Source organism: Gadus morhua, chromosome 15, assembly GCF_902167405.1.
Source record: "Gadus morhua chromosome 15, gadMor3.0, whole genome shotgun sequence".
Classification (NCBI taxonomy): domain Eukaryota; kingdom Metazoa; phylum Chordata; class Actinopteri; order Gadiformes; family Gadidae; genus Gadus; species Gadus morhua.
Genome location: NC_044062.1, coordinates 12,572,143 through 12,594,550, shown reverse-complemented (window position 1 = coordinate 12,594,550; position 22,408 = coordinate 12,572,143). Strand labels below are relative to the sequence as shown.

The 22,408-nt window shown below is 43.8% G+C and overlaps 1 protein-coding gene across 1 annotated transcript in view; it reads right to left on the bottom strand.

Moving 5' to 3' along the window:
* The window catches only part of LOC115560230 (protocadherin-15-like), a 225,899-nt gene that overhangs the window by 189,832 nt on the left and 13,659 nt on the right, over nt 1-22,408 (bottom strand). The window contains 1 exon segment of the mRNA XM_030379553.1: nt 12,477-12,522. The gene's annotated coding sequence lies outside the window, so the exon portion shown is untranslated.

Sequence of the window (22,408 nt, the reverse complement as noted above, 5' to 3'; positions counted from 1 at the left end):
TCTTCTCCTCTTTCCTGCCTCTCGCCACTGAACTGGCCAATCTGTAATGAATATCGCTTCCTCCGAAATACGCTCAGAAGTCTCGCCCTCTCGCTCGCCAATAACGTTCAGGAGTTCTCAATTAAGAAGAATTTGTGGTTGTTGAGGCTATAAAATTGAAATTGAACCCAATGTATACCGTAACACCACCATTACAGATAAATAGACCAGTTTAGAAAACCAATCAAAATACGACCACTGTATTGAATATTTGTAGACGCACGTTGTTATAGGGGACATTGAATGAGAACCATGCGCCGGATCGAATGTAAGCAGGTGTTCTTAATACAGACATATCAAGGACATTTAACCTTTCTCTTGTGGTCAGACTTTATAAGTCTTATGTCTTCAATTGGAAAGTATACTAACAACTGTCAACTACCTGAAGGTTTTACCATTTGGAACCACCTACGGATCATATTTAAACGTTTGTAAGGGATACTTTGTGCAATGCAGAATAAGGCTGATCGTAGTTCTATAGAAATTGGAAAATGCTTGTTACATTTCATCATTACTATCAACTAATTAATCTAATAATTGTATTCAGTAGCAGGTATTGTGAGACATCATGCTCATTGGCATTGGGAATTAACATTGACATTGAGAATGAACATTGAAGGCTTTTGGCAGGGAGTCAAAACCTCAACCTCAACACTATGCTCAAGATTTGTTGTCTTTTGTGCTTCATCTGCTAAACGTGAAAACCGTGAAATGGCATGAATTAGTATCCTTACTAATTTGAGTATAATTTGTGAGAAGCACCATAGCCATCCATCAGCGAGTGAGGTAAAAACGCTCTGTGAGAACATCGGTTCTGGTCGACTGCGCCTGCCTCTGTACGAGCCAATTGAGAATTCTAGACCGCTCCTGGCTCATTAAGGACCAATTAGAGCATCTCCTCAGTGATTGGTTCAAGGGAATCTGTGTGGCCTGTCCATCACATGTGCACACACAGTGTTATCATAGCTCCACCATGGGACCTCGCCATGGCGGGGAAACAAAGCACATCCTCAATGGCGGAGAGCCATAGGGAGCAGAGAGTGAGAAGCGTTTTTTCAGCCGGTAAAATCGGGTTGAATCAAAACGGCTATTTTCCCCTCTCTCTCTCTCTCTCCCCCTCCCCCTCCCTCTCTCTCTCTCTCTCTCTCTCTCTCTCTCCAAACTCTTCCGTTGTACCTGTACAGCAGCTTTCCTACGTCACCACTATCCCATGTGTCCCAGCTTGTGTTTGGTTTGAAGAAGGCTTCTCTGATAACAAGGCTCTGTCACAGTGCTAATTCTCCCCCTCCCGCCTCCTCCCTCCCGTCCGCTCGCTCACTTGTTGGAGGAGACGAGGATCCAGCCGGCACTAAGGACCCTTGAAAAGGGAGGATAATTAGGAGACCTGAGGGAGGATGACCCCCAGGGCTCTTGACCACCTGACACGCGTTTCAAGTAGTGTGTGTGTGTGTGTGTGTGTGTGTGTGTGTGTGTGTGTGTGTGTGTGTGTGTGTGTGTGTGTGTGTGTTTGAGTATGTATTGTATGTTATGTTGGCGTTCTATTTCTGTTATATTAAAGGATGAACTGGAAATATTATCATTGCTGTGTATGCTGGGCTACATCCACAATCTCCAAAGCCTACCATAAGGCTAGCTTGAGCAAGACACCCTCACACCAGCCTGCTCCCAAGTGACATGGATCTGAACTCCCCGAAACTGTGTTAAATGACTACTAGCGGTAACAGAGAGAGATGAAAAGGTCAGGTCAGGTGTTCTGAAGGTAATGAAGCTACCGGAGGTTGTATTAATTGGATTCATTATAGCTCTGAAGACACCACAAACATATTTTTGAAAAATCATTTTCAGAAAGTAAATCATTTTCTTTCTTCTCATTCCGAAGGTTGAGGATCCGAAAAGGTGGGTTTATAATTCCTATCATCAGGGGGTGATACTAAATGCTTTGATCCATTCTTACATCGGCAGACATTAACCAATTGGTGAGTAATACAGATCTACATGCTGAGTGACAACCTAATCATCCCACGCCTGTTGAAGCCCTGACTGTCTCAGTCCCAGATTCAAAACCCTAACAACAACAAAGACAACATCAACACCAGTGCTACTAGATGTGGTAATAAGTAGCGGCTTGCCAATCGCGTTCCCGCGTTCACATCCCCGCGGTGTCCCCCGTCTCCGTCTCCACCGATCAGAATATTCCAGCAACCTTCCATTCCGCATGCACGCAGGACTGGGCGGCTGGAACCCCAATTCGGCGTTCCCCTCGGATTCCAGAATGAGTTCAGCTCCCGCGTGTGTGCGCGCCTCTTTCAACGCTTTCCATCAATTGCACAATAAATCTTTGAGAGGCAGCGGGCGCGGTGCAGTGGCGCCTGTCTGCGGAGACTCCCTCCAGCACGGGGTACATTTTGCACCCATGGCCCTGACGCTTGAAGGAAGGGGAAAAAAAATGAAGGACGGCATTTTCCCAGCCACGTCCCTGTGAGGTGAGAGCCTTGACTAACAATTGTGACGTTATGCACCGAGCAGGCCGCCCTGGCTCTGTCCGCCTACTGACGGGATACCAGAGGTGACAGGAACACGCAGGGCTTGGAGATACGGTCGTGCTTCTTCTGCAAATGTATTGCGTCGCTGTAGGGGAACAAGGCTTCCCGGCGGAGTATGCTCTTGGACGCTAGCCCGGCACTCATCTGCTGAGCCTCCGCATCCCCCTACCCGAGATCTCCCTGTAGGCATCCCTTGGGGAATAACACACACACACACACACACACACACACACACACACACACACAGAGAAACACACACAGGATCACACATGCATACACACATGTTCAGGCGCGCACACACACAGAAACATGCATTCACATATACCTACATATGCAGGCACACATACAGATACACACACACACGCACTCATAAATACATACATCCACGCAAACACAGACAGAGAAACACACAGACACACAGAAAGACACAGAGACACACAGACAACCAGACTCACACGTCATCATGTCTGTGAATAGGTGCACATCGATGAAAGGCTTTCAGACTCCAAAACACGAAAACTATGCAAAATTCACAATGAACACAACAAACCCGAAAATCTAAAACACACACACACACACACACACACACACACACACACACACACACACACACACACACACACACACACACACACACACACACACACACACACACACACACACACACACACACACACGAGGTTGATTGATCAACAATGTGATCCTAGAAGAGCAGTGCCATTTCAATCACAATAATAACAGCAGCGTTCGATTGAAAATAAATTAAGAGTGGCTATTATGAGATTATTCTTTACTGCTTTGTTAGAAATTCATTAAAGGGGATTGTTTTTCACACACACACACACACACACACCACTCAGACATATTCTCTCTCTTGAACGCACACATGGACACAAACCTTTTCTCACTCTATCACATTTGCGAAAACTTATGACACCTTTTTATCTCACTATCACACACACACACACACACACTAACTTTTGCACATCTAGACACACACTATCTCTCTCACTCATAGACAACCCCCCCCCCCTCATCCATATATAGCCCTTAATGGATGCATGTCACCTGGACTCACTAATGGGGTCGCCATCAGCTGTCTTAGTCACACACTTCCCTCCACACCAAACGCATCAGGGCCAATGTTAATGACACACAATCTCGGAGAACAATAATAACCCATGTCTTTAATGGAACATACGGGGTCTGGCCGTGATAACTGCCGATCGAAAGTCAAATGACAGCCTTGATCCGCGACGCAACACCGCCTGTATACTTTAGCCTTCAGCTCCAGACTCGTTGATAGCTGTCGCTGACGGAATTCCCTTGACAATCCCCCGCTTTTATGGGATGTATCTGTGGAGCCGCAGGGGCAGATGGGCAGAGATCGCTGGAGACCGCTGCTCGGGGACCCCTGGCCGTTCGGGACATCCGCCCGGAGACAGCATCCCGGGAGGCGGACTTTGGTCCTAATGTCTCCAGACTAATGTGTTGTTTATTGTTTTAATGTCCGTGGTTTTGTGGACTGCCGGGAAGCATTTCCCCAGACAGTTAACCGTAGATTTGCAAAAATGACAGGTAATAGTGCTATTCTTCGGAGGGGGGGTGTTTAGGTAGAGGAGCTAGGGTGTTTGACTCCCACTCAAAAGGTACTGCGTTCGAAAGCCAAATGTCTGCATTCCGACTGGAGACATTTTTGACTTAAGCAAGCTGTGTCACGTGTTTTGACTTCACTGTTAGTCGCTTTGGGTAAAAGCACCTGTTGAAGGACTCCACAGTCTTAAATAGTAAGCTATTTGAAACATGAGATGAAAGTGATTAGAATTGTGAAGTGGCTGTTTGAGGAGCACACAATCGAATCATCTTTAAGTGTGGTAAATCAATAATCCAAAATAAAACATTTAATTAAGAAATATATGTGTGTTTAAGCACTATGGAACCTTGATTTTGGTGATGTAAATGTAAGAGCTATAATTTGTTAGAAATGGCACAGTCATCAATCTGCTATTATTGAGTGAATTATGATGTGAGAATATCAGTTCTGGCTGACTGGAAGCCTGGCTCTCTGAGACAATTTGGATTTTAGACCAGGGCCAGTTAATTTCCGACCAAACAGGATCTCTTCCCTCATCTCAGCTGCTGAGAAACATGTGGAGATAGGGGAAATTTTTTAGCTTTCTTATTTTCCAAATCATCTCTGCTCTTTTCTACACTCTATACAACTTCCGCCCTTACCAACCGATCCTTTGAGACATGCTTTTGAATGTATATTCAGAATGGTCAGGTTTCTCATAGAAGCGTTAAGAAAGAGGGCTGAAAGGAGTGTTGGCCAGCAGGTGTTGGACATGACTCTAATATGTGCCATGGAAGCAGATCCCAGCAGGTAGTGTAGCAGTTATTAGTACTTCAGCACCCTGGACAGCTCCATACAGCCGCTACTGAATTAGCGAGGGGAAAAGCACTTTCCTGTACTTTTCAGTCTTGTTGCTCTTTTCTCTGCAACCCCTCTCTCTCTCTCTTTGTTGCTCAATCTCTGTCTCTCTCTCTTTCTCTCAACTGAGTTTTTCTCTATCTCCATGTCACTCTTTATCCCTGTTTCAGTATGCATCTCTCTCTCTCTCTCTCCCTGTCACTTTATATCAGTCTACACATACCCACACACACATAGAGAGATATATGAATACCTCAGGGTCTTGGATTGTTGACATTTTTCATGTAATTTATTGATTAATTAATATTGTAACGCGAGAAGGATGCGTTCGGAAATGGTCAGAGGAGCCAGTCCACTGCAGGCCTGACAGTACAGCACTCCACAGGCCATCTTGTGCTACATGCTAAACTGGGCTTTGTGCAAATGAGAAGTCTAAAGACAGAAAGCCCATGGTGTCAAGAGAATATTCTATTCTGGCAGCGACAACATCCAGAGGTCAGCCTGGGTGGGTTGGAGGGAGAAGCGAGGGGGAGACTACTGGGGATATGACTAGAAGTGTGTGCATACATGTGTGCATGTGCGTGTGTGTGTTTGTGTGTGTGTGTGTGTGTGTGTGTGTGTGTGTGTGTGTGTGTGTGTGTGTGTGTGTGTGTGTGTGTGTGTGTGTGTGTGTGTGTGTGTGTGTGTGTGTGTGTGTGTGTGTGTGTGTGTGTGTGTGGGGGGGGGGGATTGTGAGAGAAGGATAGTGAAAATCACAGTGGGGAGATAACATGCTTCGGGGCCCAGGCATAATCATGTTATATCTCTCAGGACTATGCAAGACAGAAGCACAATATGAGACTTTCCCTTTTCCCCAATTATCGAGTTCCCATAAGCCAGCCCCGTAACCCCCAAATCTGATAGGCCAAACGAATTGGTGACCTTTCCATGTGCTATATACCACCAGGAGTGTACTGTGAAAAACACCAAATACCATTATGCCCATGTATAGAAAATACTATATCTGAAGAAGTGCAACAGACATCATGAAAAGGGTGGGGTCAGAATTAGTTTGGCACCAACTGGTTTCATAACCAATTCAAATAAACTAAATAAATCAGCGAACAGACAGACAGCTGCCTTGCTACTATCGATCAACCTTGTATGTTCAGATCCGCTCCAAGGGTTGATGTTTAAAAGATCAAAAAATTACCATCTCATTTGAGGCTGAGTTTGAGGTCAACGAAGTACTCGGTGAAAACATATTACAAAGTGACCCATTGTTCTTAGAGCCTTGTTAAAAAATATATGTCACTAGGGAGTTTTTTATTGTATGTGTCCCACAATCTGTGTATGAAAATATATAACGTTTCAGAGCAACCCACTTTTGTTGTCACTGCTGCAGTTGGAGAAACAATATGAAATTAGTGTGGCCGCCTTATTTCCCTGTCTTTCCTAGATTGTGAAATAAAAAAAACTGTGTGTGATTCGAGAGCCGCCTACGGCTGTGTCGGGGTCTGAGAGCAGACGCCAGACATCACAGAGCCAGAGAACCTGAAGGGGTCTTGGTGATTGGAGCACATGGGGACCAGAAGATCTGCTCACCACATCACGGCTCTCCAGCCGCTTACAGAAACCAACAGTGTGGCTTCGGATAAATATGTCGTCGTCCTCCTCCTATTTCTTCTCCTTTTCCTCCTTCTCCTTCTCCTTCTCCTTCTGCTACTACCACCATCTCTACTTCTACTACCACTACTACTCAACCATTTTTATTATTATTATTAACATTATTTCTTCCTACATTTCTCCGGCTCCCTCTCTGGCTCCCCTGAGTGCTTCCTGGCCAAAACCTTGGGCGGCCATGGTTTATTTTTTTTTTGTCAGCTAGCACAGGTTATTAGCTTTTTTTTTTCATTTTGTCCAGAGGGTGGGAGAAGGAGGGGCTAAGGGGACCTGTGCACAGTCCATTAGCACTTCGCTGAGGAGCTGGCTTGACCAGATGCCCGGAGGCAGCAAAACATATCCAACGTTGAACCATCACTGAGACCTTAATTTGAAATTACCAGAAGACTCCTTTGATTTTTTCTTTACCTCGGCATCTGGTTTAAAACTAGACAAATAAATAGGGGCTTAAACAAAACACACATGTTTTCCTCATAGTATTAACCTGGAAAGGATTAGCCATTTCTGCACACACACACACACACACACACACACACACACATTGCTCTACAATCTCCCATCACAACGTCAATAGCAATTAGTAAGAGACTAATTGTGCGGTTGTGTGCACCCGGGGACAGAACACACCCGATGCCCGAACCGGCTGAAACAGGGGGTAGTTTGGCACGTTGGACTAGTCATTGTCAAATCATTGCTCGGCAAAACTATCTCCCTCCACATGAATACTGGCTTTGTTTTTCCAGCTTGCGTCAAAACCAGGGCGCCCCCATGTTTCTGAGTCAATCTGTAATCTCTCTGACTCCCTCTGTCTCGTCACCTTGTTGCTCAACGTGTCATGTGTTGTTGTGAATGTGTTGTTCGCTCTTTGCCTTTTATGTTTTATTATCTTGCACCCTTTTCGGATCGTCATTGTGTCTGCAGCTTCAGATAAGATGGGGGCTATATAAAAGGACTTTGATGGAGTCGGAGTTTAGTGCGAGATTGTGCTCGGATAAGTGGCAGTCGATAGAGAAAGAGAGAGTGGGAGAGGGAGAGAGGGAGGGAGGGAGACGGAGAGAGGAGGAGATAAAGAGTGCGACACGAGGACGAGGACAATTACCTCTGCCGAAAAAAAACAGGCTTAACCTGTCCCCATTTTGCAATAAGTATCTCTATTTGTGTTCCATTCCATTTGTATGGCGCTAAACATCGAGGAATGACAATCGATAGGTGTCTATATATTGGTCACACTCCATTAGAAATGTACCTTAAAAAAGCCTGGTGCAGCGGTTTGAAGCCGCTGGCCTGCTGAGGGAGTGCTCTGTGCTGTGGGGCGGACCCCCACGCTCCACTGCAGCGTGGGGGTCCCCAGCCATTTGTCAACATGATCTGATGGTCATTTGAGTGACCCGCTGGAATGGGCTATAGGGGCCAGAATAGAGAACCTAAGGCTTACACTGGCCGAACCACAGACTACAACCGAACAAAAACCACAGCTGTCGAATATGATTCGATTCATGGCTAAAGACATTGTATCAGTGTTCAAGGTTTGTTTGTTTTTCATTGTAACTATTGTACGCTAAATTGAATTGTGTATGGTCATTCCAAAATGTTTAAAGTAATGTTTATTCCAGGTGCCTTGGTGGGACAAAAACATGAAGACTAAACATGTCCAGTTGGTTCACATTGACTAAGTGTGAAAAACATACAAAAATACAGCTTCAGCGATAGCTTCTTATTGTTGGCTACGTTTGTGTCCGTCTGCGAGGCATCAACTCCTTCCTACGTCTCGTCCACCGTGAGGTACACAGCTCATAATGGACCCTGGCCCGGCCGGGGAGGTGGGGAGAGAACGGCGCGGTCCACAGCGGGTCGTTTATAACACTCTCACGCGTTTGGAGGTGCGGAGAGGTGCGAGATTGACAGCCGGCGAGGGAACAGCAAATGAGGTACATTAAAATCGGGGACTGTCGTCATAGCCGGAGGGCGCTCAGAAAGCCAAGGCCATTAAGTATACCTGTCATCTTTGAGGCCTTTATCCAAAGCGGCTTACGGCCGACCGTATGCAGCAGGTAAAGGGGTTAGGGCGTCTTGTTCTCGGATGACTACAGGTAGACTGTGGACGTGGATTGGCACCCTATAGTAACCATTAGTATTATTATGAATATTATTAGTGTTGTTATGCTTTTTATTAGGGATGTCCGATATTGGCTTTTTTGCCGATATCCGATATGCGATATTGTCCAACTCTAAATTTTCGATTCCGATATCAGCCGATACCGATGTCGATATTTGGGTTATTTATTTTTCCTCAAACCTAATTTAGGTAACATTACATATCTCCTGTTGTGGAATTAACACAACATGCTTAATGTTATTGTGATGCCCCACTGGATGCATTCTTGAATGTAACAAGGCTTTCCAAATGTTAACATTGTCTGTGCAAAATAAGAAAAATACTTCAACTTAATTTAAGGGAAAAGTGCCATGTTTATTTTTATTTTTTTAATGGTCTCAGACAACAGTTTGGATTACACTCTCCCTGAGATAATCTTGACAATGCCCACAACAAATAGGGCAAACTTGACTTCACAAATGATAAAACATTGTACCTGAACAACTATGTGCAACATAGCAGTATGTTTCTTTAACTAAAACTCAATAACCTTAATTGAATAAATGCACAAATATGAGTCAATTACAATGTGCACTGTACTGCACAATTTTGAAAACATTTATTTGAGCTATAAATAAAAAAAAAAAAAAAAAAAAAATCGGTTTTAAGGCAAAAAAAATCCGATACCGATATTGACCGATATTACATTTTTATGCTAATATCGGGCAGATAATATCGGTGGGCCGATAATATCGGACATCTCTACTTTTTATAGAACTTGGAACACACCCCTTTCTTGTTGGCTGTGCGAAAGCAAAACAAAACAAAACACGAAAGCCCCTAAAAAGCTGTAACATAGATTTGCAGCCAAGTTATTTTCTATCATCCCTCTTGCATCAAATAAGATAGTGTTGTTGGGCTGACCCCAATTAGTGGCGTGGTCCGTTAACCAGGGTTTCTTGGGTCAAGCGCTCTTATGTTTCCCAGCCTTTCGTGTTAGAAAGGACTCTGCGATTCTCTGTGAAGTTTTCCTTGTGATCTCCAACTTGTGTGTTTGTTTTGATTCACACTAAAACTTTTCTTTAAGTTCATAATGAATTTAGTAATGATTTTGAAGTTTAGCTAGGGCATTTCGCGAAGTCAGAATGCAAGCACATGAGCAACATCACAGTTACATTTTTTAAAATACTGAAAACATATCAAGAAGTATTAAGCTTTGATGAAGGCCGGGCAACTAAATCGACATCTTCATTTAAACATTGACCAAAATGTGTGCATGCTGGGAAAGTTTATATACTTTTATGTACTACTATAAGAAGTTCAATCTAAATACATTAAACGCCTTTGTCATTTCAAAACCAAGCGTTGAAAACATATAAAAACCTCCTTCTGCATACAGTCCCCTTTCTATCCTTTCCTCCAGAAGCATCCATTAAAGCTCATTTCCCAGTAAACATTGAAAACCTGCACATCAAGGGTGGTCTGTATACAGAACGAGGCTGCGAAAAGAAGTCAAGACATCAGAGACAAGACCAGGCGAAGAGAGATGAGTCGGAGGGGAGATCAACATTAACTGCCCTGCTTGACAGGAACAACCCGAGACACACACACACACACACACACACACACACACACACACACACACACACACACACACACACACACACACACACACACACACACACACACACACACACACACACACACAATATAATGTGGAAATAAAATGAAAATGACAGTCACACTTCAGAGACTTGACACTGCCATTATAGACATAGGAGGCACAGGGAGAGAGGCAAGGCGAGAGAGGCAGCGCTGATTACTGCTTTGATAGGGAGATTTGCAGAGCGGCTGAGAGGAGTGGGGGTGAGGTGGGGGCGAAGGAGATAATATCGGTATTATAGGGGAGCAAGGCTGCAGAAGAGACAACAGATTGGATCTACTCTTTCGCTTTGCTTTGATGCATCCCCCGCTCATCCTCCTCTTCCTCCTCTTCCTCCTCTTCTCTTATGTTATCACGACTACACAAAAACACACGCACACACACACGGGAACACACACACAAGTGTCCGCGCACTCAGGGGGCACGAGAACACAAACAGGATTAACTATATACCGGATGGATTGATGACCAATCAGGAACCTCGGACAGAGTGATTTGTGTTTTAGGATGGTGTCTTGAGAGCCCGCCGACATTCGTCTCTCCCATGCATCTAAATAGCGGCGATAAATTACTTTAGGTTCAGCACTTGGGATGAGAAACACCTGAGAAAGATTAAAAAAAAGCGGAGAAGTGCTGAGGCGGCTGAAGCGCGTGCTCCTCTCTCTGGGTAATTCCCATTCCGGGACCCCCTCCGCGCGCGTGCTTCCGCCTGACCGAACTTGCACTCTATAACTGAAACCGTGTCCATCCGCACGCTGTCAGCTCTGCCTACATCACCCCTACCACCGCCGCCACCCGCCTCCACCTAGCTTCTCCACCAACCACCCCTCATCTACTATGATAGCTCAGCCACTGCATCCTCCATCAGAGTAGACACACACATATGGTGCTTCCTGCATCACCGCTTCCTGATTGGCCCGTGACACACACAGAAAGATATGCCCCCCAACACACACACACACACTATACGCACACACACACACACACTTAGTTCTCATACAAACTCCAAACCTTTCCACTGTGAGCACGCAAGCAAAACTGTGTGTGTGTGTGCGTGTGTGTGTGTGTGTGTGAGACTGTGTGTGTATGTGTGTATGCATGTGTGTGCGTGTGTGTGTGTGTCTGCTACTCATCTATCTGGGGCAGCACTTGAAGCTGGAACAATGAGCTTTGTTGTATTAACAATCTAATGCTAACAAAAAGGATAAAATATGAACACAATATGAATAAATATTACTGGCTACAAGAAATGTACATGGTAATGAGCAGTGTATTAGAATTATATTTCGGAGGACAGTTTTTTGCCCTCTGACTTTAAGAGCAATGTTTTAATGCATACTTAATCTAATTAGTTTTAAATTTTGACAACAGCTGAAAAGTCAATTCACCTATTATTAATAAAAGTCATCCTTCGCCTTTTGTACGACTAGTCAAGTCTGTTTCAGGCTATACCCTGAAACAGACTGGTACACATTTAAAACTATTTTAAGGCAATTTCAATTTTCGCCAACTGGCAAAAGGAATATGGCCGCGGTGGAAGTTGAGCGCTGACACAAAAACGTAACGTTGTTTAACGGCAGGGTAGAGGACCTCAAATATTTACCACTGGGACCCTGGCAGGCCGTTTAGATGGTGGCTCCGGGTTTGTACGAGACAGAGAGCGTGGGCAAATGTCAGTGTGAATCATCGGAGACACATCAATAAATCATGGCGAAAAGAAAAATGCTAAAAGCTTCAGGAACATTTTCACAGGTCCCTTCCTGTCTGCAGACTGGGCCCATCTTGGAGATGGGCCCACTTAGCACATTTAACACTTTGGTTTATGACCACGTAAGACAGGTCATTAAACATCAACATTAACACATGTCATAAACTGTCATAGTGAACATCAGCACACACATACAGTCAATAGAATACAGCAGAGTGCATACCAATACATTGTGTTAAATAGCCTGCATTTAACCACCAGGTGTGCTGTTGATTAGTGATTACAAGCCATTTTAAAAATGTGAATCTGTGTTAAAATACGATTATTTCACGTACCTGACTTGAGTTTCTCTGCTCACACCACATCTCAACTCACGCTGATCTGTAAAACAAAAAGCAGAACAAAAACAAGTTGAATGTTTTATATGTGTCTCCCTTGATGTTCGTTTCACCCTTGGATGAATAGATTTGATCCCCCCCTACCCCCCCTTTTCAGAAAGCACTACGCAGCGACGCTGGGCAGCTGAGCTCAGTGATGTTTCCCAGATGAGACAGCAGACTGTTGCCATCTCAACATTAGCATATCCAGAATTCTAAATTGGTTTGCAGCAGATTTCACTCAAGTACATGACACCCATCAACTGGAATCAGTTCCACCTGCGTGATCTCTCTATGAATCCCTCACAACACATGACCGCCATGCTCCCACCGCCTGAATGAACGGACACGGGCTTTGTCCAATGACCTTGTGGTAGAATGGAGGACATTTATAGTTCCAGTTCAAAAATACAAAGTTGGAGGGGAGAAAGATTCTGGCAGTTGGAGGACTTGATCCATTTTTTTAAATCTTAACGACTGACTTTCACTTTGTTATTCTCTTCTATTTATTATATATAGACCCAAATTCGGCCTACATTGCCGAAATTCCACTTTTTATTGTGATTCCGTTTGTATTTTTTATCTACTCTGAGTATGATTTGCAGTTTTTCTGTGAGCTTTCACTCGAACAATTCCCCTCCCGGGGTTAATTTAGTGCTATATCTCTGACACACAAAGCATTTGCAAGCCATGCGTGACAGCAATGATAAAGTAGGAATCCAGCCCTGCACCAGCAGAGCAAGTTAGCCTTAAAGATAACTTCAGCACCGGGACGTGATAGGATTCATCTAACTCCCTCGCTATTTGGAGTCACAAAGGGTCCCGTCGAGGGATCAACCATCTCCAGTACGTGGGATCCGCAGTCACGAGGGAACTCTGACCCTGCGGCAGACGTAAGCTACAATTGGTATTCTTCTTTAAGATGTTGCGCAACACTTGGGCGGAAAAAACGAACAAACATTCCGTTCAAGAGAAATTGCAGGAGAGAGCGAGAGAAAAACTACAAATTGATAACCCTGATGTCAATGTCAATGATCGTTTGAAATGAAAAGGTAAATACTAAATGTCACCTGCAATGTGGGTGACAGTGTGAGCCTGTGTGTGTCTGTGTGTCTGTGTGTGTGTGTGTGTGTGTGTGTGTGTGTGTGTGTGTGTGTGTGTGTGTGTGTGTGTGTGTGTGTGTGTGTGTGTGCGTGTGCGCAAGCGTCTGTCAGTGGCAACAAAAAGCAGCAGAATCAAACGAGAAGCGGGAGACAGAGAGAGATTGAATAAACAACGACAGTTCAAAGTGAGAGTGCAGCCCTGCGCCGTCGGCGGTGTCTCTAGGAAAACGTGGGCGGGGGACTGAGCCCACAACGCCGGCAGGAGAGGGAGAAGAAGAGGAGGAGGAGGAACACTGGGGCGGCAGACTAGAGTTCATTAAGTCTCGCGTGGAAAAACATTTCGCACTTTTGGCGGCGCATTTGTTAGACAAAGGTGGCGGAAGAAGGGAATTAGACAGGCAGAGCACCAGTGACGATGAGAGAGAGAGAGAGAGAGAGAGAGAGAGAGAGAGAGAGAGAGAGAGAGAGAGAGAGAGAGAGAGAGAGAGAGAGAGAGAGAAAAGGAGAATGAGTGACAAGAGATGGACACATTAACATTCTCTTCAGTGGCTGTTATAGTATAAAGAAACCTCTGAAATAAGAGGCCTTGTAGCCGCACGCATGCTGCTTCCATAAGTACACCCTTTCTGGCATGCCCATTTAAAAAATGTTTAAAGTGAAACCATGGAGGGCCATATTCAGCATTGCCATGCTTTGGCCATTAGTCCAACAGAGCAGCTCTACTTTTGTGATTCGCACTTCAGAAACGAGAGCAGGCAGACAATATACATAGAGATAGAGAGAGGGAAAGAGAGTGTGTGGGACAGAGGGAGAGGGAGGGAGGGAGGGAGAGCAACAGGGTAGAAAGAACGCAAGCAAAATGCAAACGGATAGAAAAGGAGAACGATGGGCATGGAGAGCGAAAGAGAGGAAAGAGAAAGACAGAGCAGCAGGGAATACAGAAATAAATAAATGCGCAATATGGGGAACGGGCTGGAGAGAGAGCAAAGGGAGAGCAGAGGGAGGAGGAGGAGGAGGTGCAGGCAGAGAGGTTGTAGACAAACCGATGAAAGAACAATAAAAGATAGAAAGAAGGAGGGGGGGAGGGGGTTGTGTAGCCTATGCGCGCACAGAGGCTTAAACTCAGAAGCGCAAAATTGTACAACACAAATCAGAAAAAAGGCGGACCGCGTGCCGAAGAAAAAAAGTTATTGATGAATAATTCTAGCTTCACACATTACACGTGTCAACACTTGGATAGTCCTCGACAAAGGGCTTTCCAGCTTTGGCCTCCATGCAATTAACAGTACACTTGAGATTGATATCAACTTGTGTATATCTATATGCATGTGTTTGTTTTGACTACTCTCCTTTCATGTGAATCACGCATAGCGTATAAACTGAATCCATTTGCGAGGGTAAATATACACATTGTGGGTTATGGTGGAATCCTAGCTTACGGGTAAATATCTGTGAGTGGAGATAGTGAACAAACACCCCTCTGTACCCCTCCCACCTCCTCCATTTTCTGCTTTACTTTTAATTACCTGTCACAGCGTCTAGTTACTGGCAGACATGGGTGGAGGCATATTGAGTCTCCAATATGCCCATAGGAGACTCAATTGGAAATAAATGGTATGCACTTTACCGATCTGTACAATCAAGGTTTGTATCAGTGGTCACTGTATAAAAATCCAAATCACTGTGATTGGCAATTCAAAGGGAGGACACTTTTGAATTTTAATAGCACTCCTAGGGGCTGATTGTCTGTAGAAGCTGTGGTTAATGTGTGCACGTAAGAAACGGCCGTCTTTTTCTTTCTAATCTACGTCAAAATTTGTTTTTTTACTAAAGTAAGCACAAGGAACGCTGTGATTGTATTAAAATCCAAGCCTTTGTGTGATAAAATGCTGCGTTATTTACTGAAACAGAGAAGAAAGAGAAAGCAAACTAGCTAGGAGAAATGAATATACGAGAAACACTTGCCCGTTTTGTATGCTAAGTCTTTTTTCCGTTGCGTCTATAAAGCTTCGGGGGTGTTTAAACAGAAGCCACCTCAGCTCTCTGTAGCCCCCCCCCCCCCCCCCACCAGGACACAGTGTTTGAGGAGGGCCACAGCAAATGTGGCATTATCCTATCCCTATTTGTCTACATCAAGGGTTTACCTGGCTGGTGAAGCTGCGGCAGGGCTGAGGCGGAGGTGGCGACATGGAGAGGATGGACCATAGTTACAGTTGGTGAGTGTAGACTGTATTTAATTTCTTTGATGTACATTGTACATCTTCTGTACTCTTAGGGCCCTATCTGGCATCCAGCGCATAACTTTTTACACCGACGCATGTATCTTTGCTAGTTTGCACCCGGGGCAAAGCAGATTTTCCCCCGCAGCAAACCTGTGCCACTAAACTTGCGCCCTGAGAGGCGTGTCGGCGAAAAGCAGAGGCTTGTTCCGGCACAAATGATACATGGTGCTGTCTTACAGATCGATACAGCAGCTTGCGCAACTGACCGACAAATACCTGGTCTAAGTGCACTAGCGGATAGCGCAGTTGGTGATGCTATTTTGATGTACCATGGCAGGTCGGAACTGCACATTTTTAATAATAATAATAATAATAATAATAATAATAACAACAATGATAAACTCGAGCAAAGTAGGCTATATCCCAGCCTACCAAAACAAAATCTCGTTTTAGGGTAGCCTAAATGATAACGTTGGTTAAATTATTTGGGAAAGAACAGCTGATAGAGCGGTAATAAGTTGTATTTAAATCAATGGATCTGGAAACACCATACAGCAAAAACATATTTTCTTGACACAGACATCGTTTACAAGCCCATAACTTTTAGGATTGATGAGTAGGCCTATTTGATTGAGAGAAAACATAGTTTTACCGCGAGTGACTATAATGAATGAATGCAGGCGCACGTGTGTGCATCCATCTGTTTAAACACACGCAAACTACACACGTGACGCATAATACAGTCCATGGCAATGTACATTAACGGGAGGACACATGCATATTGGGAAGTAAAATCGATTATGATAATGTATACAATACTGGTAAGAAACGTTGTGTGTTAATGTATTGCCGGATATAATTAAATAGACCCACAGTTGCCGCCACAGGACCGCATATCATATGTGTGTTAAATTTTCTGTGCCGCAATTTACATGACAACTCAATATGTCGGAAGTTTTAGAAGAAAACGCTATTCCATGTGTGAATTAGGCCATATTATTGGGCCATAAACTGAGCCATTCATGTGGTCATCTGTCTCATCTGAGAATATCAACTTGTCAGGTTCAAATGCAATGGCTCTTAAAGGGGATGGGAGATGGCACTTTACGCCCAAACCACACCTACGGGTAATTAGGCTACTTCAGGGCAACCCATTTTAGATTTGTGTCGGGCGCAAGTCATTTATCCGCCGGTATAATAGCAACAGCGGCCCACAAAGCTACTTCCATTTTGTGCTTCTGACTTGTGTCTCAAACTGTTAAAATAGGGCCATTACTGTTGTAAAGTCAGGACAAGATGTTGTGAAAATTTGAGGCGTACATCATTCTTCCCCCGGTGGTTGTTAAGCTTGATCGAATGAATAACTGATGACCGAAGTGTATGAGTGAATCTTTTTTAGCAAGGCTTGACTTGATGCAAGCTTTTTAGCCAATCCTCTTTTTGAAAATATGAAGAGGCATTACTCTGGCAAATGCTTCACACTAATGCCTAAGTGCCCTTTTGCAAAGCTTTCATTCATACAAGGTGTGTCGAGGTGGCCATTAAGGCTGAAAAATGATGTGACCCATCATTTTTGGGTCACATCATGATGTGGGCTGTTCTCTACAGTGAAGAGAACAGCCCACTTAAACTTTAGGAGGAAGCTGAATTCAGACAAGCCAATAAATGATAGACGGGGAGCTACTGCCCACAAAGCATACAACGGGCAAATCAGTATGTCACAGGCCTGTGGCCCTTCGCCTCTCTGTTCGACTATAGTACTTTTGTGTCTTTTTCTGTCTCATGGCTCCATAATTCTGATTCGGTAATAGTTAGGATTTCAACTTCAAGTCTCTACAGATGATAAAAAAATTGTGATAAATATCTCTTTTTTAATTACAATGTTGGGACATTGATTCCACTTGGTATTCACAGTATACGGGTTTTAATAGAATTTTGTCGTTAGAACATAGTTAAATTGCTATTCACAGTGGATCAGTTTTGGTGACATTTGACGGCCAATTTAATCTTTGTATGGGTGTTAAATTTACTCACATGTGAATAATTGAGTTTCATTATACTGATATTGTTTTATCAAAAGGATCTAAATTTATTTCAACCCAATTAACTCATAACTCTATTAAGGACGGTAACTAAGGCCCTTCCATTATCTGTCCACAACACCATTCAGAGAACTATTAGGCTATATCTAAAATAAAAGCTCTCTCTCAGCCCAAGGGATCTACCATAACAACTTATTGGGTCGTACCATTATTCCTCTCCACATTTGCGTTAAGTGATGGCAAAGACAGCTTTACATGTGACTATGGCAACTATTGCTTGTTCTATTGCGTGGCAGGACGACTATGGAAGACGAAGCATCTACGGACACAACGTAGGCCGATATATCTGCCCGTAATCGTGGGCAGGTGAAAGAAATAACAGAAAAATCTACAGCCCTTTGAAATTAAAAGCATAACCTTGGGTGAAGCGTTCTGACGATAAACTGCAGAGTCATTGTGAGCCCGTTCCGACTTTCGGTTTGGCAGTATTCTCGATCCGCTCGCACGACTGCATAAGAAACAAACACATCTGCGGGATGACACACAGCGGCACAGACGCTGCCTGAAGATGGACGAGCGGCTGCAGTATGCCATTTCGATAACGCCCCTGCTCGTCACTGCAGCAGGCCCCTTTTGATTGAACACCCTCCGCTGTGCACGGATCTGTGTAAGGTAATATGTAATCCGCAAACACATCTCAACCTATAACAGCAGAGAGAAATGAGCTGGCGGTTCATTGGCATAAAGGAAAGCCTCCCTATAGGCATCCACGACGGCATGCGTCTCAGAAGATTGAAGTTGCATTACAATAAAGCGTACGCTTGATGAATAAATTGTGGTAATTACAACCAACACTGGATTAAATATCAAACCACTTAGGCACGGGATAAAGTTACGAATCTTTATTTGGCCAAAACATGATAATGCCTACATGATATTGAGGCATACCTTCGGAGAATATACTCCCCCAGCCGCAAGCCTGTGTAAGAAGAGGCGAACCACAGAGGAATCGTCTACCTTTCATATTCTACAAGCGTTAATGACGCCTCTGGCTCCGCTGAAGGGTCCCCGGTGTGGCATGCCGTTGTTTGTTGATAACAAGTGCGGCATGGCACTATTTTAAATGCCAGCATGTCCTCGCATAGGCTTTTGATGAAGGCTAGTTTGTCACGCTCGTGCAAAGATACCTCTATTATCTTTGGGGTAAAGAACCCCCAAAGGATAAATGTCAGGCCTCAAAGGAGCAAACGCACAGTGTTTCCTCCTTATGGCGGCGGCTCTGTTGATGTAGACGGCGTCCTGAAGAACAAACAACAACATGCTGAAACGGGGCCGGCTAATGGAGGCGAAAGCTGGAGAATCCATGATCACACCATGCATGAAGCATCAATGTAGCGTCTGACTTATTATTTTTACATAGTTTTACCCCCGGTTGGACCATCTCAACCGAAATGTATATATATATTGCTGCATGTCTGTTCCCCCGGTAAAATCGTTAAACTGTTGATCAGTGTTTAACATCAAGGCTAAGTCGTATGAGCAGACAATACCTTTGACTTAACAGAAACAGAGACTGGGGGAGTCGCTGCATCAGAATTCACAGGAGTACATACAGCGAGATCAATCGCAGCCTTTTGAGTTTGTAGCAAGTAACCACAATACTCTTCGAAGGTTATCTTTTCAATGGAAAAAATAACATTGCGACATACGTTACTATCTGTCTGAATGTCTGAATTCGACAAAAAGAATATTTGTACCTCCAGTCGATTAGTTTCAGATTCTCTTATAAGTCACTCTGGATGAAGTGTCTGTTAAATGTTTCAATCTACACCTGTGACTTGGTTTTAGGGCAGAATGTATTTCTTTAAAGAAATGTAAGATTAGTAAACACACAAGTACACTATTATTATGTTTCTCATGTCTGATACACTAGCATTGGTGTTGTTATGTCTTCAGAACTCAATGACATTTGTGTGTGTGTGTGTGTGTGTGTGTGTGTGTGTGTGTGTGTGTGTGTGTGTGTGTGTGTGTGTGTGTGTGTGTGTGTGTGTCAGCCATGTACCCAGCTGCATGTCGTTAGAGGAGGGTCAGCTGGAGGGGACCAAGACACAACGAATGACATTGAGGGGTGTGTGTGTGTGTGTGTGTGTGTGTGTGTGTGTGTGTGTGTGTGTGTGTGTGTGTGTGTGTGTGTGTGTGTGTGTTCAGTGTCTCCTCTAGTGCCCGGCTCTGTTAAAGGTAGGGTGTGTCACATTTGTTAATGATAATGTCTCTTCACATCCGGACAGCAATCAACAAATGAAATTCCCTGGCAAAAAGAAAATGAGCTGGTATCTATGGCTACTGCAGGTCTGTAATAAGCCAGTCCAATCATTTAATTTGGCTCAAATGAAATGATTTCATTGGTTACCTCTAAGCCATCCAATCATATACCTACCGGGCTACCAGCGCACACTTTGCCCCCTGCACTTATTGCAATGACCAGAGTATACCACAAGGCTAGGCAGACCTATTGCTAAAGCTAATTGTCTTGGGGAGGTTCATAGGAGGGAACCCTGGAGAGAGGGTTGGGATGTTTTCGGTTGGATACTTAAAAAAGACAAGATTGGATTATCGCTGGTGCGTCATCCACTGTAACAATGGATGAGAGAGAGAAAGAGATAGAGAAAGAGGGAGAGAGACAGCAGATATTTTAGGGAGAGGGAAAGACAGACAGTGAGACATCCAGAGGGAGAGAAGGAGAGAGAGACCAACTGGTATTGAATTAGTTTAGAGTCAATGCGCAGAAGAACTGTTATTCAAAATCCCTATAAAGCCTATTCTGTATCGTTAAATAGCTATATATTGGTTGCCTTAATTGGTACTTTATGGCGGGAGCTAAAGAAGGAAGATGGCACAACAGCTGCTGGTTGTAAAGGAGATGAGTAGGGTGTCCTTGTACCAAACCATACCACTGCCCATTATAGTTGTAACTATTTATCTATTATCATTTTTACAATCTCACCGATGCACACAACCCTTTGTTTGGGAGCCATGAAAGTCATGATGTGAACTTTTACTGTTCAAACGCAGCTCTCCTATTGGGCGTTCAACTGGCTATTGGGCGTTCAAAGTAACTCTGTAGAACTGTGTTCATTGCTCATTCTGCCTGAGAAGAGACTTAATGCATACAGTAAATAATCCTGTATTCTACAACTACTGTGCTTGTTTGCATTCATGGTCTCATCTGTCCTAGACGCAATATCTCATGAAGAAATGCAATGACAGAACACTCCAACATTCCCTGAGCTCATGAATAGTTACTTGCCTATGTTTCTCTCTGCTGTGTTTTCTTGTAGCTCTCAGTATTCATTTTTATTTCTGTGAGTTTTTGCAACAATAAGCAGTCCCCTTAACACATTTATAGTTTCTCAATTGAGAATTCTAAACAGCCCGTGATATAAGTTCTGTACGTGTTGCACCAACCTGTTTACCAATAAAGGTTTTTTCGGTCTGTGTAAACATTAGTAAGCCTATTTCACGGCTCAACGGTGCCTCTGTAACTACTTTTGCGATCAATATAGCTGCATGGAATGCAAACATATCATGTGACCTCATACTGAACCAAATGTGTTTACAAGACAACGACAGCTCGCCGCTACCACACACAACCCTTTCACCGTTGCTGTGGGGATACAGAACCCGATTATGCGCTCAGCGATAAAAACGACTGCATTCAAATTCGCTCAGCGTCCCCATTGTGCTATCCAATTCGCCAATATGCCTTTTTCAAATTAACTCCTTTGTTGAAAGACAACGTTTTTTATTTCCCTAACCGGGTATACCCTGTCAGTATGTTGGAGGTGAAACAAAAAATAAAAAAACTACATTTGCGTATCTCTCTAACGCACACAAGCTAATATAATTGGAAAAGGAAAAAACACTTGGCAGCTCTGAACTCTAATCTAATTTTGTCTTCTTAATGCACCACCATACCTGAAGAGGTAATGTACTTTGACCGTGTAAAATCACATGCTGCTACGCGTGAACCTGGAGTAGCATCCCAGAGAGGAGTGCATTAATATAACACATAATAAATAATACCATAAAAAAGGTCTGTTTTGTCAGCGTATTTTGTGAGGGGAACAGAATGGAACAGCATTTTCAACACAGCTCATGTTGGAGGGCTCTCCTTATGGAAAATGTTGGGGCTGAGCAAAAATGAAAAAAAAGGACTCATTCATTTCATTTCGTATTAATTAAGCCTCTCCCATTAACTTCAAAGAAACACTCTCTGATAATTCCACGACTTTGCTGCTCCGCATTTTTCCCGGGCCAAAACCTTGTCCTGTTCATTAAAGTCCAACCCCTCTCATTGCCGGAGCTTGTCATGTTCAAACAGTGTTCTCTGTTCCTCGCTACGCTGGATTAATGAAATATTTGGCAGCTAATGTCAAAATAAGGGGAGAGCTACATGGACCCCTGGCCAAGGTTATTATCATCTTTAAGTAGGGCAAAAGAAATACAAAATCAAAGAATCCGGA